A 12,018-nucleotide genomic window follows, 5' to 3' on the forward strand; every position below is an offset into this window, starting at 1 on the left:
ATTGCATTTGATACAGAACCATAGGTAAAAAATGCACTTGCGTTTTCGCGGTGGAAACGCATTGAAAACTCACGTATTCTGCACATGATTGTATCAATAAAGTTTTGTCAAAACCAAATACCAGGAAGTATTAAAAGCAAGGCAGCTTTGTTTAAAACATGATATACCAACAAGAGACAAAAAACACAGCATCAAAAACGCAAAAAAACCCCACTCAAAGTAATGAAAAAACGCAAGTAACCAAAAATACCCTATAAGTGCAGAAATGGTGCAGAAACTCTGTAGCATCAAAAACTCACCAAACAAAAGTTCATTGTAGGAACTTAGCCTAAGGCCGGGGTCAGACGAGCGTATGGCATCCAATGCAAGATTCAAATGACTCTGCGCTGCGAGCGGGAGACGAGTGTCATGCGTGTGTGCCCCCCAGTGCTTCTGCTTACAGGGCCACAGATTATAATAAAGAATCATGTGCTGGCACACCATCGGCGGTGCACATTTTGGCATCGGGAGCCTTCTCGGAGCTCCACAGCCGTCAAAACTGAATGGCCGTGCAGCTCCAAGGGAGTCCCTCCGCCTCTTCTGGGACACTATAGTGACGGCACATTTGCGATGATGTCATCGTGTATGCACCTGCATGTACACGTGCCACTTTGCAAGTTACCAGTCCATAAGTAATGCTCCAGGAAACCATGAAAACCGTTTTTCTTTAATAAAATGCATTAAAAGGGCTTAGGAGGAGCAAATGATAAGTTGAGGGTGTGGGGGGACAGTGAATGATGATGTATTGATGTGGACCGAGAGCAAATAATAATGAACTGGGGGTGATAGACAGCAACTGATGAATTAAAGGTGGGGTGTGGGAAGAGCAAATGGTGACTTGAGGGTAGGGGGTGGAGAGAGCAATTGAAGGTGGAGGGGAGCAAAAGATGAATAGTCGGGTCCAGAAAATAATAATTGAGGGTCGAGGTGGGAGAGAGGACATCACAATGAATTGTGGCAGGAGGCATGTAAATATAATGAATTGGGTGAGCATGAGATGCAGAGTGGGGGGCGTGGATGCAGTAGTGTGACTGGTAATGCACTGGGAAAAGAGTACAGGTGATTTATATATTTATTGGGTGGGGAAAGTGGCTTTTTATAGTTAGTGTGGGGGGCACAGTGGTGAATAACAATTTATATAAACTGTATGATGTCACTGGTGATCACTGTATTACCTGTACACTGACACTATCTACAGAGCTCCTGTGTATAATGTCACTGATGATCACTGTATTACCTGTACACTGACACTATCTACAGAGCTCCTGTGTATAATGTCACTGGGGATCCCTGTATTACCTGTAAACTATACTAGTGTATAGTTTACAGGTAAAACAGGGATCACCAGTGACATTATACACAGGAGCTCTGTATATAGTGTCAGTGTACATAGCTCGTGTGTAATGTCACTGGTGATTCCTGTATTACCTGTACACTATATACAGAGCTCATGTATATAATAACACTGGTAATCATTACCTGTACACTTACACTACACACTGTATACTATGTACAGAGCTCCTGTGTATATTGGCACCTATTAATATTGTGTTATTTAATTAATGATCAGAATTGTAGTCAGGGCTGAGGCGTTGGAGTCAGTATAAAATGGTCCGACTCCTAAAATATATATTAAATTGATTTCAGTAGTTCAGTGCAGGATGTACTGTAAATGTTTTCATATTAATTTGGGAAAGTTATAAAATGTATCATAAATGTCTGTTCTATTCTTGATCTAAGGATCTTGGATTTTAGCTGAGATGAATCTGTGCTGCACTTTTTGTACATGCTCAGTAGTGTGATAGTGCTTTGAAGTCGGATTCGTGGAGTCAGAGTTGGAGTTTGAAGTCAGGGAAAAAATAAAAATAAATAAAAATATACCTAAAAAGAGTATTAGACATTTTAAGAATTTTTTAATAGGGTAGATGTTGTGAATTTGGTTTTTGGGCTCCCCCGGTGGTCACTGGTGGTACTGGACTTGTGTGCTTCACTTTCTCTGTTCACCTGTTTCCATCACGATATGGGAGTATCCTATTTAGCCTTGCTGCTCAGTTATTCTGGTGCCGGCCATCAATGTAACCAGAGCCTTTCTGTTGCATGTTCCTGCTTCTAGACTACTATCAGCTAAGTTGGACTCTTAGTCCTAAGTTTGTTTTGCATTTTTGTTCCAGTTCACAGTTATGTTATTTTTCTGTAGCTGGAAGCTCTTGTGGGCCGAAATTGCCACTCCGGTGTCATGAGTTGACACATGAGTCTTAAAGTAATTTCGGGATGGTATTTTAATAGGGTTTTCAGCTGACCGTGAAGTTCCCTATTGTATCTTCTTGCTATCTAGTAAGTGGACCTCGCTTTGCTGAATCTACCTTCATACTACGTATGTCTTTTCCTCTGAACTCACCGTCAATATATGTGGGGGGCTTCTGTCTCCTTTTTGGGGGAATTTCCCTAGAGGTAAGCCAGGTCTGTCTTTTCCTCTATTAGGGTTAGTTAGTCCTCCGGCTGGCGCTGGGCGTCTAGGGATAAAACGTAGGTACGTCACCCGGCCACTGTTAGTTGTGTGATAGGTTTAGCTCATGGTCAGCTCGAGATTCCATCACCCAAGAGCTGTTCTGTTATTTATGTTCTCTGACTTTCCCTTGCCATTGGGAACCATGACAGTATGGCCGGCCAAGGGTTAAAACCGTTGGCAGAAGAAAGGAGAGAAAAAGAAGTCTGCAGGTTTTTTTTTTTTTTTCCTTCTGAGCTTGCTTTTTAGTTGACTCAGTTGCATTTCTGCTCTAAGTGCAGCCTTTGTCTCTCTCTCTCCTTCTAATCCTTGAATGGCTCTGATCTCACCTGATTAAAATGGATCCTCAGAGTATGGCTACAGGTTTGAATAATCTTGCTATGAAGGTTCAAAATTTACAGGATTTTGTTATTCATGCTCCTATATCTGAACCTAGAATTCCTATACCAGAATTTTTCTCCGGGGATAGATTTAGTTTCCTAAATTTCAAAAATAATTGTAAATTATTTCTTTCCCTGAGATCTCGCTCCGCTGGAGATCCCGCACAGCAGTTTTGAGGGTCACCCCTTGCTGCGGGGTGACCCTCAAAACTGGGCATTTGCATTGGCACCCGGGGATCCTGCGTTGCTCAATGTGGATGCGTTTTTTCTGGCTTTGGGGTTGCTTTATGAGGAACCTAACTTAGAGATTCAGGCTGAAAAAGCCTTGATGGCCCTATCTCAAGGGCAAGATGAAGCTGAAATATACTGCCAAAAATTTCGTAAATGGTCTGTGCTTACTCAGTGGAATGAGTGCGCCCTGGCGGCGAATTTCAGAGAGGGTCTCTCTGATGCCATTAAAGATGTTATGGTGGGGTTCCCTGCACCTACAGGTCTGAATGAGTCCATGACAATGGCTATTCAGATTGATCGGCGTTTGCGGGAGCGCAAACCTGTGCACCATTTGGCGGTGTCTTCTGAGAAGGCTCCAGAAAATATGCAATGTGATAGAATTCTGTCCAGAAGCGAACGGCAGAATTTTAGGTGAAAAAATGGGTTGTGCTTCTATTGTGGTGATTCAACTCATGTTATATCAGCATGCTCTAAACGTACAAAAAAGGTTGATAAGTCTATTTCAATTGGCACTTTACAGTCTAAGTTTATTCTGTCTGTGACCTTGATTTGTTCATTATCGTCAATTACCGCGGATGCCTATGTCGACTCTGGCGCCGCTTTGAGTCTAATGGATTGGTCCTTTGCCAGGCGCTGTGGGTTTGATCTAGAGCCTCTGGAAGTTCCTATACCTCTGAAGGGTATTGACTCTACACCATTGGCTAGTAATAAACCACAATACTGGACACAAGTGACTATGCGTATGAATCCAGACCATCAGGAGATGATTCGCTTCCTTGTGTTGTACAATCTACATGACGTTTTGGTGCTCGGATTACCATGGTTACAATCTCATAACCCAGTCCTTGACTGGAAAGCAATGTCTGTGTTAAGCTGGGGATGTCAGGGGGCTCATGGGGACGTACCTTTGGTTTCCATTTCGTCATCTATTCCCTCTGAGATTCCGGAATTTTTATCTGATTATCGTGATGTTTTTGAGGAGCCTAAGCTTGGTTCACTACCTCCTCACAGAGATTGCGATTGTGCCATAGATCTGATTCCGGGCAGTAAATTTCCAAAGGGTCGTTTATTTAATCTATCTGTACCTGAACATGCTGCTATGCGAGAATATATTAAGGAGTCCCTGGAAAAGGGACATATTCGTCCTTCTTCATCTCCCTTAGGAGCCGGTTTTTTCTTTGTATCTAAAAAAGATGGCTCTTTGAGGCCGTGTATTGATTATCGACTCTTGAATAAAATTACAGTCAAATATCAGTATCCTCTGCCACTGCTTACTGATTTGTTTGCTCGAATAAAAGGGGCTAAGTGGTTCTCTAAGATTGATCTCCGTGGGGCGTATAATTTGGTGCGAATTAAGCAGGGGGATGAGTGGAAAACCGCATCTAATACGCCCGAGGGCCATTTTGAGTATTTAGTAATGCCTTTTGGTCTTTCAAATGCCCCTTCAGTCTTTCAGTCCTTTATGCATGACATTTTCCGTGAATATTTGGATAAATTTATGATCGTGTATCTGGATGATATTTTGATTTTTTCGGATGACTGGGATTCTCATGTCCAACAGGTCAGGAGGGTTTTTCAGGTTTTGCGGACTAATTCCTTGTGTGTGAAGGGTTCTAAGTGTATTTTTGGGGTTCAAAAGATTTCTTTTTTGGGGTACATTTTTTCCCCCTCTTCCATTGAGATGGATCCTGTCAAGGTTCGGGCTATTTGTGATTGGACGCAACCTTCTTCTCTTAAGAGCCTTCAGAAATTTTTGGGCTTTGCTAATTTTTATCGTCGATTTATAACTGGTTTTTCTGATGTTGCTAAACCTTTGACTGATTTGACCAAAAAGGGTGCTGATGTTGCTGATTGGTCCCCTGCTGCTGTGGAGGCCTTTCGGGAGCTTAAGCGCCGCTATTCTTCCGCCCCTGTGTTGCGTCAGCCTGATGTTACTCTTCCTTTTCAGGTTGAGGTCGAAGCTTCCGAGATCGGAGCTGGGGCGGTCTTGTCGCAGAAAAGTTCCGACTGCTCCGTGATGAGACCTTGTGCGTTCTTTTCTCGAAAATTTTCGCCCGCTGAGTGAAATTATGATATTGGTAATCGGGAGCTTTTGGCTATGAAGTGGGCTTTTGAGGAGTGGCGTCATTGGCTTGAGGGGGCCAGACATCAGGTGGTGGTATTGACCGGTCACAAGAATTTGATTTATCTTGAGTCTGCCAGGCGCTTGAATCCTAGACCGGCGCGCTGGTCGTTGTTTTTCTCTCGGTTTAATTTTGTGGTCTCATACTTACCGGGTTCTAAAAATGTGAAGGCGGATGCCCTTTCTAGGAGTTTTGAGCCTGATTCCCCTGGTGATTCTGAACCTACAGGTATCCTTAAGGATGGGGTGATATTATCTGCTGTTTCCCCAGACCTGCGACGGGCTTTGCAGGAGTTTCAGGCGGATAGACCTGATCGTTGCCCGCCTGGTAGACTGTTTGTTCCTGATGATTGGACCAGTAGAGTCATCTCGGAGGTTCATTCTTCTGTGTTGGCAGGTCATCCCGGGATCTTTGGTACCAGGGATTTGGTGGCTAGGTCCTTCTGGTGGCCTTCCCTGTCTCGAGATGTACGAGTTTTTGTGCAGTCTTGTGATGTTTGTGCTCGGGCCAAACCTTGTTGTTCTCGGGCTAGCGGATTGTTGTTATCTTTGCCTATTCTGAAGAGGCCTTGGACTCACATCTCTATGGATTTTATTTCTGATCTCCCTGTTTCTCAGAAAATGTCTGTCATCTGGGTGGTGTGTGACCGTTTTTCAAAGATGGTTCATTTGGTGCCCTTGCCTAAGTTGCCTTCCTCATCCGAGTTGGTTCCTCTGTTTTTTCAAAATGTGGTTCGCTTGCATGGTATTCCGGAGAATATCGTTTCTGACAGGGGTACCCAGTTCGTGTCTAGATTTTGGCGGGCGTTCTGTGCTAGGATGGGCATTGATTTGTCTTTTTCGACTGCGTTCCATCCTCAGACTAATGGCCAGACTGAGCGAACTAATCAGACCTTGGAGACTTATTTGAGGTGTTTTGTGTCTGCAGATCAGGATGACTGGGTTGCCTTTTTGCCGTTGGCGGAGTTTGCCCTCAATAATCGGGCTAGTTCTGCCACTTTGGTTTCTCCTTTTTTTTGCAATTCGGGGTTTCATCCTCGTTTTTCTTCCGGTGGAGTCTTCGGATTGTCCTGGAGTGGATACTGTGGTGGATAGGTTGCATCGGATTTGGGGACAGGTGGTGGACGATTTGGAGTTGTCCCAGGAAAAGACTCTGCATTTTGCTAACCGCCGTCGTCGTGTTGGTACTCGCCTTCGTGTTGGGGACTTGGTGTGGTTGTCTTCTCGTTTTGTCCCTATGAGGGTTTCTTCTCCTAAGTTTAAGCCTCGGTTCATCGGCCCGTATAAGATTTTGGAGATTCTTAACCCCGTGTCCTTTCGATTGGACCTCCCAGCATCTTTTTCTATCCATAATGTCTTCCATCGGTCATTATTGCACAGGTATGAGGTACCGGTTGTGCCTTCCGTTGAGCCTCCCGCTCCGGTGTTGGTTGAGGGTGAATTGGAGTACGTTGTGGAGAAGATCTTGGACTCCCGTGTTTCCAGACGGAAACTTCAGTATCTGGTCAAGTGGAAGGGCTACGGTCAGGAGGATAATTCTTGGGTGACAGCCTCTGATGTTCATGCCTCTGATTTGGTCCGTGCCTTTCATAGGGCTCATCCTGATCGCCCTGGTGGTTCTTGTGAGGGTTCGGTGCCCCCTCCTTGAGGGGGGGGTACTGTTGTGAATTTGGTTTTTGGGCTCCCCCGGTGGTCACTGGTGGTACTGGACTTGTGTGCTTCACTTTCTCTGTTCACCTGTTTCCATCAGGATATGGGAGTATCCTATTTAGCCTTGCTGCTCAGTTATTCTGGTGCCGGCCATCAATGTAACCAGAGCCTTTCTGTTGCATGTTCCTGCTTCTAGACTACTATCAGCTAAGTTGGACTCTTAGTCCTAAGTTTGTTTTGCATTTTTGTTCCAGTTCACAGTTATGTTATTTTTCTGTAGCTGGAAGCTCTTGTGGGCCGAAATTGCCACTCCGGTGTCATGAGTTGACACATGAGTCTTAAAGTAATTTCGGGATGGTATTTTAATAGGGTTTTCAGCTGACCGTGAAGTTCCCTATTGTATCTTCTTGCTATCTAGTAAGCGGACCTCGCTTTGCTGAACCTACCTTCATACTACGTATGTCTTTTCCTCTGAACTCACCGTCAATATATGTGGGGGGCTTCTGTCTCCTTTTTGGGGGAATTTCCCTAGAGGTAAGCCAGGTCTGTCTTTTCCTCTATTAGGGTTAGTTAGTCCTCCGGCTGGCGCTGGGCGTCTAGGGATAAAACGTAGGTACGTCACCCGGCCACTGTTAGTTGTGTGATAGGTTTAGCTCATGGTCAGCTCGAGATTCCATCACCCAAGAGCTGTTCTGTTATTTATGTTCTCTGACTTTCCCTTGCCATTGGGAACCATGACAGGTAGAGAAGGGCCCGTCCAAAAGAGTCTACCTTGTTGTGGTGGCAGGCTTAAAAAATCTTTAAGCCAAAACAAAAGCTGATGGCTGTTTATGTGATGTGGTGTTCAATGGGAACTATTAATGTTCGATTGGTGAAGACAGGATGCAGAAGTTGAGTTGGTCCAAGAGTGGGCTGTCAGGATCACACTCATTCGGAGAAGCCTTTGGAAGTGGGGAATCACCATAAATAATACACAAGACACGTCTTGTATAGTGTATCACTGGGAAGTCTCTGAAGCACGCCTGCCTTCAAGGTGCTATCCCTTCTTTATATAGTTGTATCGGTAGGTTCAGTGGTTATACAAGTTTTGCATGTTTAAACAAAGAGACAAAACAGGAAAGAAAGAAAAAAACAGTTTCGTGGGCGGCAGTTTCACAACAAACAGTACAAAGGCAATTCCACAGACAAGAAAAACAGGATTTCATACTATAGCTAAAATGTCCTTGAATGGACAGGTCAATATTTATCACAAATTCTTTTTAAAATGGTTCATTGAGGTAACCATTTTTGTTCTGCTCTTCACAATCCCCCCTTTGACATATTCCATTCAAAACCTTGTCATATAGACGATCATTTTAGTCATTCTTTTTGTGATATTGCAACAACAACAAAAAAAAACTTTATATTCTCGCATCCATTACACAAAATTTATTTGTGCATACCGAGATACCCTTGAGTACAACCTTGAATAATACATATATAATTACAATAACCATAACTGTATGTATTAGGCTTTGCATAATCCCGGTAACCCACCCACCGATCCCTCTGAACCAATTGGCCGGGTTAAGAAAAGAAAAGGTATCTGACCACCAGCTATCCTTATTTTGGTCATTGTCTTTGTCATACTGATCCCTGAGTCGTTGTACGTCTTCTAATTTAAATCTCATACTCATAGTACTATTTGGGTCTATATAATGACAGCAGGTGGGTCCGATGATTTGACACATACCCCCTTGTGAGGCAGTTAGGTAATCCAATACCAGGGTATGTTGGTTAGTGATTATTATAAGCTGATTCTGTACAGCTATACTAGTATTTAATATGTCCAATATATCCCAAATCTGATCATCTAGATAATCCGTGGCTCTAACTAATTTATCCCACATCTGTGTTAACATAGGATAAATAAAAATGGTACTAGCAATTTTGTTGGGAATTCCCATTTGTACTATATGCGGCCTCCCCGAGGGACGTGGTGAGTTATCTGCAGCTCTTTTATACAATGTGTGCTTGGGCACGGCTTGCATATTCACTTGTTTATTTGAAATTATGAAAGTAGCCGGGGTTAGGCGTCCTAATGTACAAGTACCCTTTATACCTACGGGAAGCCATTTATATGCTCCTTCTCCGCATATCCAAAATGTACCCTCAGGCAGATCCCACAAAGCTGAGTGCTGCAATACGAATCTGTGAGCCAAATCCACAAAACTAGATACATTCTGAAGCATACACCAAGAGGGTTTTTGTCCCAAGGGGCTACAGTACCCGGCTGCGGGATTCCCACATACATGCATTCCGTTGACATACTCATTGGATTCATTACAAACCAGGTTCCCCGGCTTACTTGTACAACTGTTTGCATCACCTTGGGGGAACAACTCGGAATGTTCCCATTTTCTATTATGTATGTATCTTTCCAATACTGTAGGTTTGAAAGCATCAGAGGAAGGGGTGGTTGTACTGAAACTGAGCTGTAGATTTTCAGTGGGGACCTGTCCTAAATCAGTTAATCCAGTCTTATTCCTAGGTACCCATTTTCCTCCCTTGAATGCTAAATATTGTAAGTTGCCTATTTTTCCTGTAAGATTGCCCTGCCACCAAGGAAATTCTACCCATCCCACAACTGGTATGGCGATTGTAGTATTCCATAGTCTAGTATTGCCAGGTTGGTTGTTGGCCAGGTTGTCTGAACAATTAGGCCAAGCGAATATTTCTTCAGCTGACACGGGAACTGCTAGAAAAGGTATACTTGTGGCTGATACTGGTGAATGGGTACAGATCCAACAATCTGCCAGGGGTTGCGTATTATTTAACAAGTCATGCACTAATTTTCTATGATGTTGTACGAATCTATTGTTCAAAGGGGCTAGAGAATTCAGTCTTTCCCATGCCTCCGTTGAGGTTAACATTATTAACATCAATATCATGAGTCTTATACTGCTTTTTTGCAATGGCTTGCGTGTATCCATGATGCCTTTCCTTCAAGCTTGACTGCTGTCGGAGTTGTTAACAGGACTTGGAAAGGTCCGTCAAACCTCGGTTCCAGAGTCTTTCTGGTGTGTCTTTTCACGTAGACTTGATCACCAGGTTCCAACTTGTGGCCTCCTTCGAGATTTTCTGGATCTGGAAGGGAAGCAAAAACTTGCGAATGCACTTTAGTTAAACGTTTTTGTAATTCTTGTACATAAGCAGTTAAAGTCTCAGTATTCAACATCAGTTGTTGTGGAAAATAACAACCCAAATTTGCTGCTCTACCAAAAAGAATCTCATGTGGTGACAGCTTAGCCTTCCCCCTTGGCGCGTTTCGGATGGAATACAGGGCAAGTGGTAGACACTCGGTCCAAGGCTTTCCTGTTTCTGCCATGGCCTTCTGGATTTTTAATTTTATTGTTCCATTTAATCTTTCCACTTTACCTGAACTCTGTGGGTGATACGGAGTGTGAAACTGGTTTTCTACTCCCAACATTTTCATAACATTCTGGAATATTTCCCCAGTAAAATGGGTACCCCTATCTGACTCGATCACCTCAGGCATGCCGTAACGGGGTATCAGTTCATGTGCTATTTTAATGGCAGTAGTTTTTGCTGAGGCTTTACGAACTGGATAAGCCTCTGGCCACCCTGAGAACATGTCCACACACGTATCCATTGTACCTAGGAAGTTGGATGTAGTCGATCTGGAGTCTTTGAAAGGGATACAGTGGTCTTACATGATGCTTGGTTGGGGTTTTAATGGTCTGACCTGGATTGTGTGCCAGGCATATAGCGCATGCAGCACACATGTTCCGAGCAAAATTACCAAAGCCTGGAGCCAACCACCTTTCTTTTACCTTGAGCGTCATACCATTTGCCGACACATGCGTGGGTAGGTGGAGGTCACTTGCCACTGCGGGGTACCAGGCTCTGGGTAAACACAACAAAGTTCCTTTTTTCCATAATCCTTGCTGATCTTCTGCCCCTTTTTTCTGCCACTGCCCTCGTTCTTCGTCATCTACCTGTTTCTGAGCTTCCTTCAATCTCTCCTCATCATCTTCAGAGCTATCTAGTGTGTGGGCATGATGTAAGGGTTTACGTGCTGCCTGTTTTGCTGCCTTGTCGGCTTTATCGTTACCCCTGGCTTCCTCGGTGTCGAGTCTCACATGTGCAGCTACCTTTATCACCGCTATTTCTTTAGTTTCTTGTGCTGCCTCCAGAATCTGTCTAATGAGGGAGGCATGTTTAACAGGTTGGCCTGAAGCAGTCATATAACCTCTGGCTCTCCATATTACGCCAAAATCGAAAATAATGCCATGTGCATATCTAGAATCAGTGTATATGTTTGCTGTCTGATCTTTGGCTATTTTTAGAGCTTCAACCAATGCCGTAAGTTCTGCTTCTTGTGCAGACTGATTAGCAGGGAGAGGTTCTGCTTTCAGCCCTTCATGCTGAGTTACTACCGCATAACCTGTATGAAATTGTCCATTCATATCTGCATATCTACTGCCATCTATGAAAAGTTCAAATGTAGCATTACAGAGTGGCTTGTCACGTACATTACATAAGCCCTGAGTCTCTTGTTCCATTAATTGTACACAATCATGCATTGACTTTGATGGGTCAAAGGAGTTGGAGAGTGCAGTTTCCTCAGGTATGGTACCCCCCTCAGACTCTAAAGGGAGCAAAGACGCGAGATTAAGAGTCTGAATCCTGGCAAAGGAAATGTTGGGCGGCAGTAGTAGGGAACATTGGAGACGGAGGTGTCTGGCCATTGAAATATGTTTAGGTTGGACCTGGTTAAGAATGCCATGTACATCATGAGTGGTCTGAACTAGAAGTGGGTGATCAAGAACAATCTCAGAAGCTTTATCTAATAACAGTGAAATTGCGGCTACTTAACACCCTAGGAAAACTAAACTTTTAGCTAAGGTACACTGACTCTAGTTGTATCCTGCATCAGGTGAACGAAACCATGTTGTCCGTCCAAACTTCAAGGTCAGCACACTGTATAACATGACACTCCATCGTGTACATCCGTTATCTGTCCATGCTTACTCGCCTATCTTAGCTCACGTAACAACACCCTTTATCTAATCTAAGATGCACAGGAA

General features: G+C 43.8%; 1 protein-coding gene and 1 long non-coding RNA gene across 3 annotated transcripts in view; both read left to right on the forward strand.

Moving 5' to 3' along the window:
* The window catches only part of SLC40A1 (solute carrier family 40 member 1), a 161,462-nt gene that overhangs the window by 33,531 nt on the left and 115,913 nt on the right, over positions 1 to 12,018 (forward strand). The gene's annotated exons all lie outside the window — the stretch shown is intronic.
* LOC143785086 (uncharacterized) lies at positions 1,384 to 8,843 on the forward strand. The gene is made up of 2 exons (XR_013217953.1): positions 1,384 to 1,960; positions 7,670 to 8,843. It is a non-coding gene; the product is annotated as an uncharacterized LOC143785086 (long non-coding RNA).

The sequence above is a fragment of the Ranitomeya variabilis genome, chromosome 7 (genome assembly GCF_051348905.1).
Source record: "Ranitomeya variabilis isolate aRanVar5 chromosome 7, aRanVar5.hap1, whole genome shotgun sequence".
In the NCBI taxonomy this organism is placed as follows: domain Eukaryota; kingdom Metazoa; phylum Chordata; class Amphibia; order Anura; family Dendrobatidae; genus Ranitomeya; species Ranitomeya variabilis.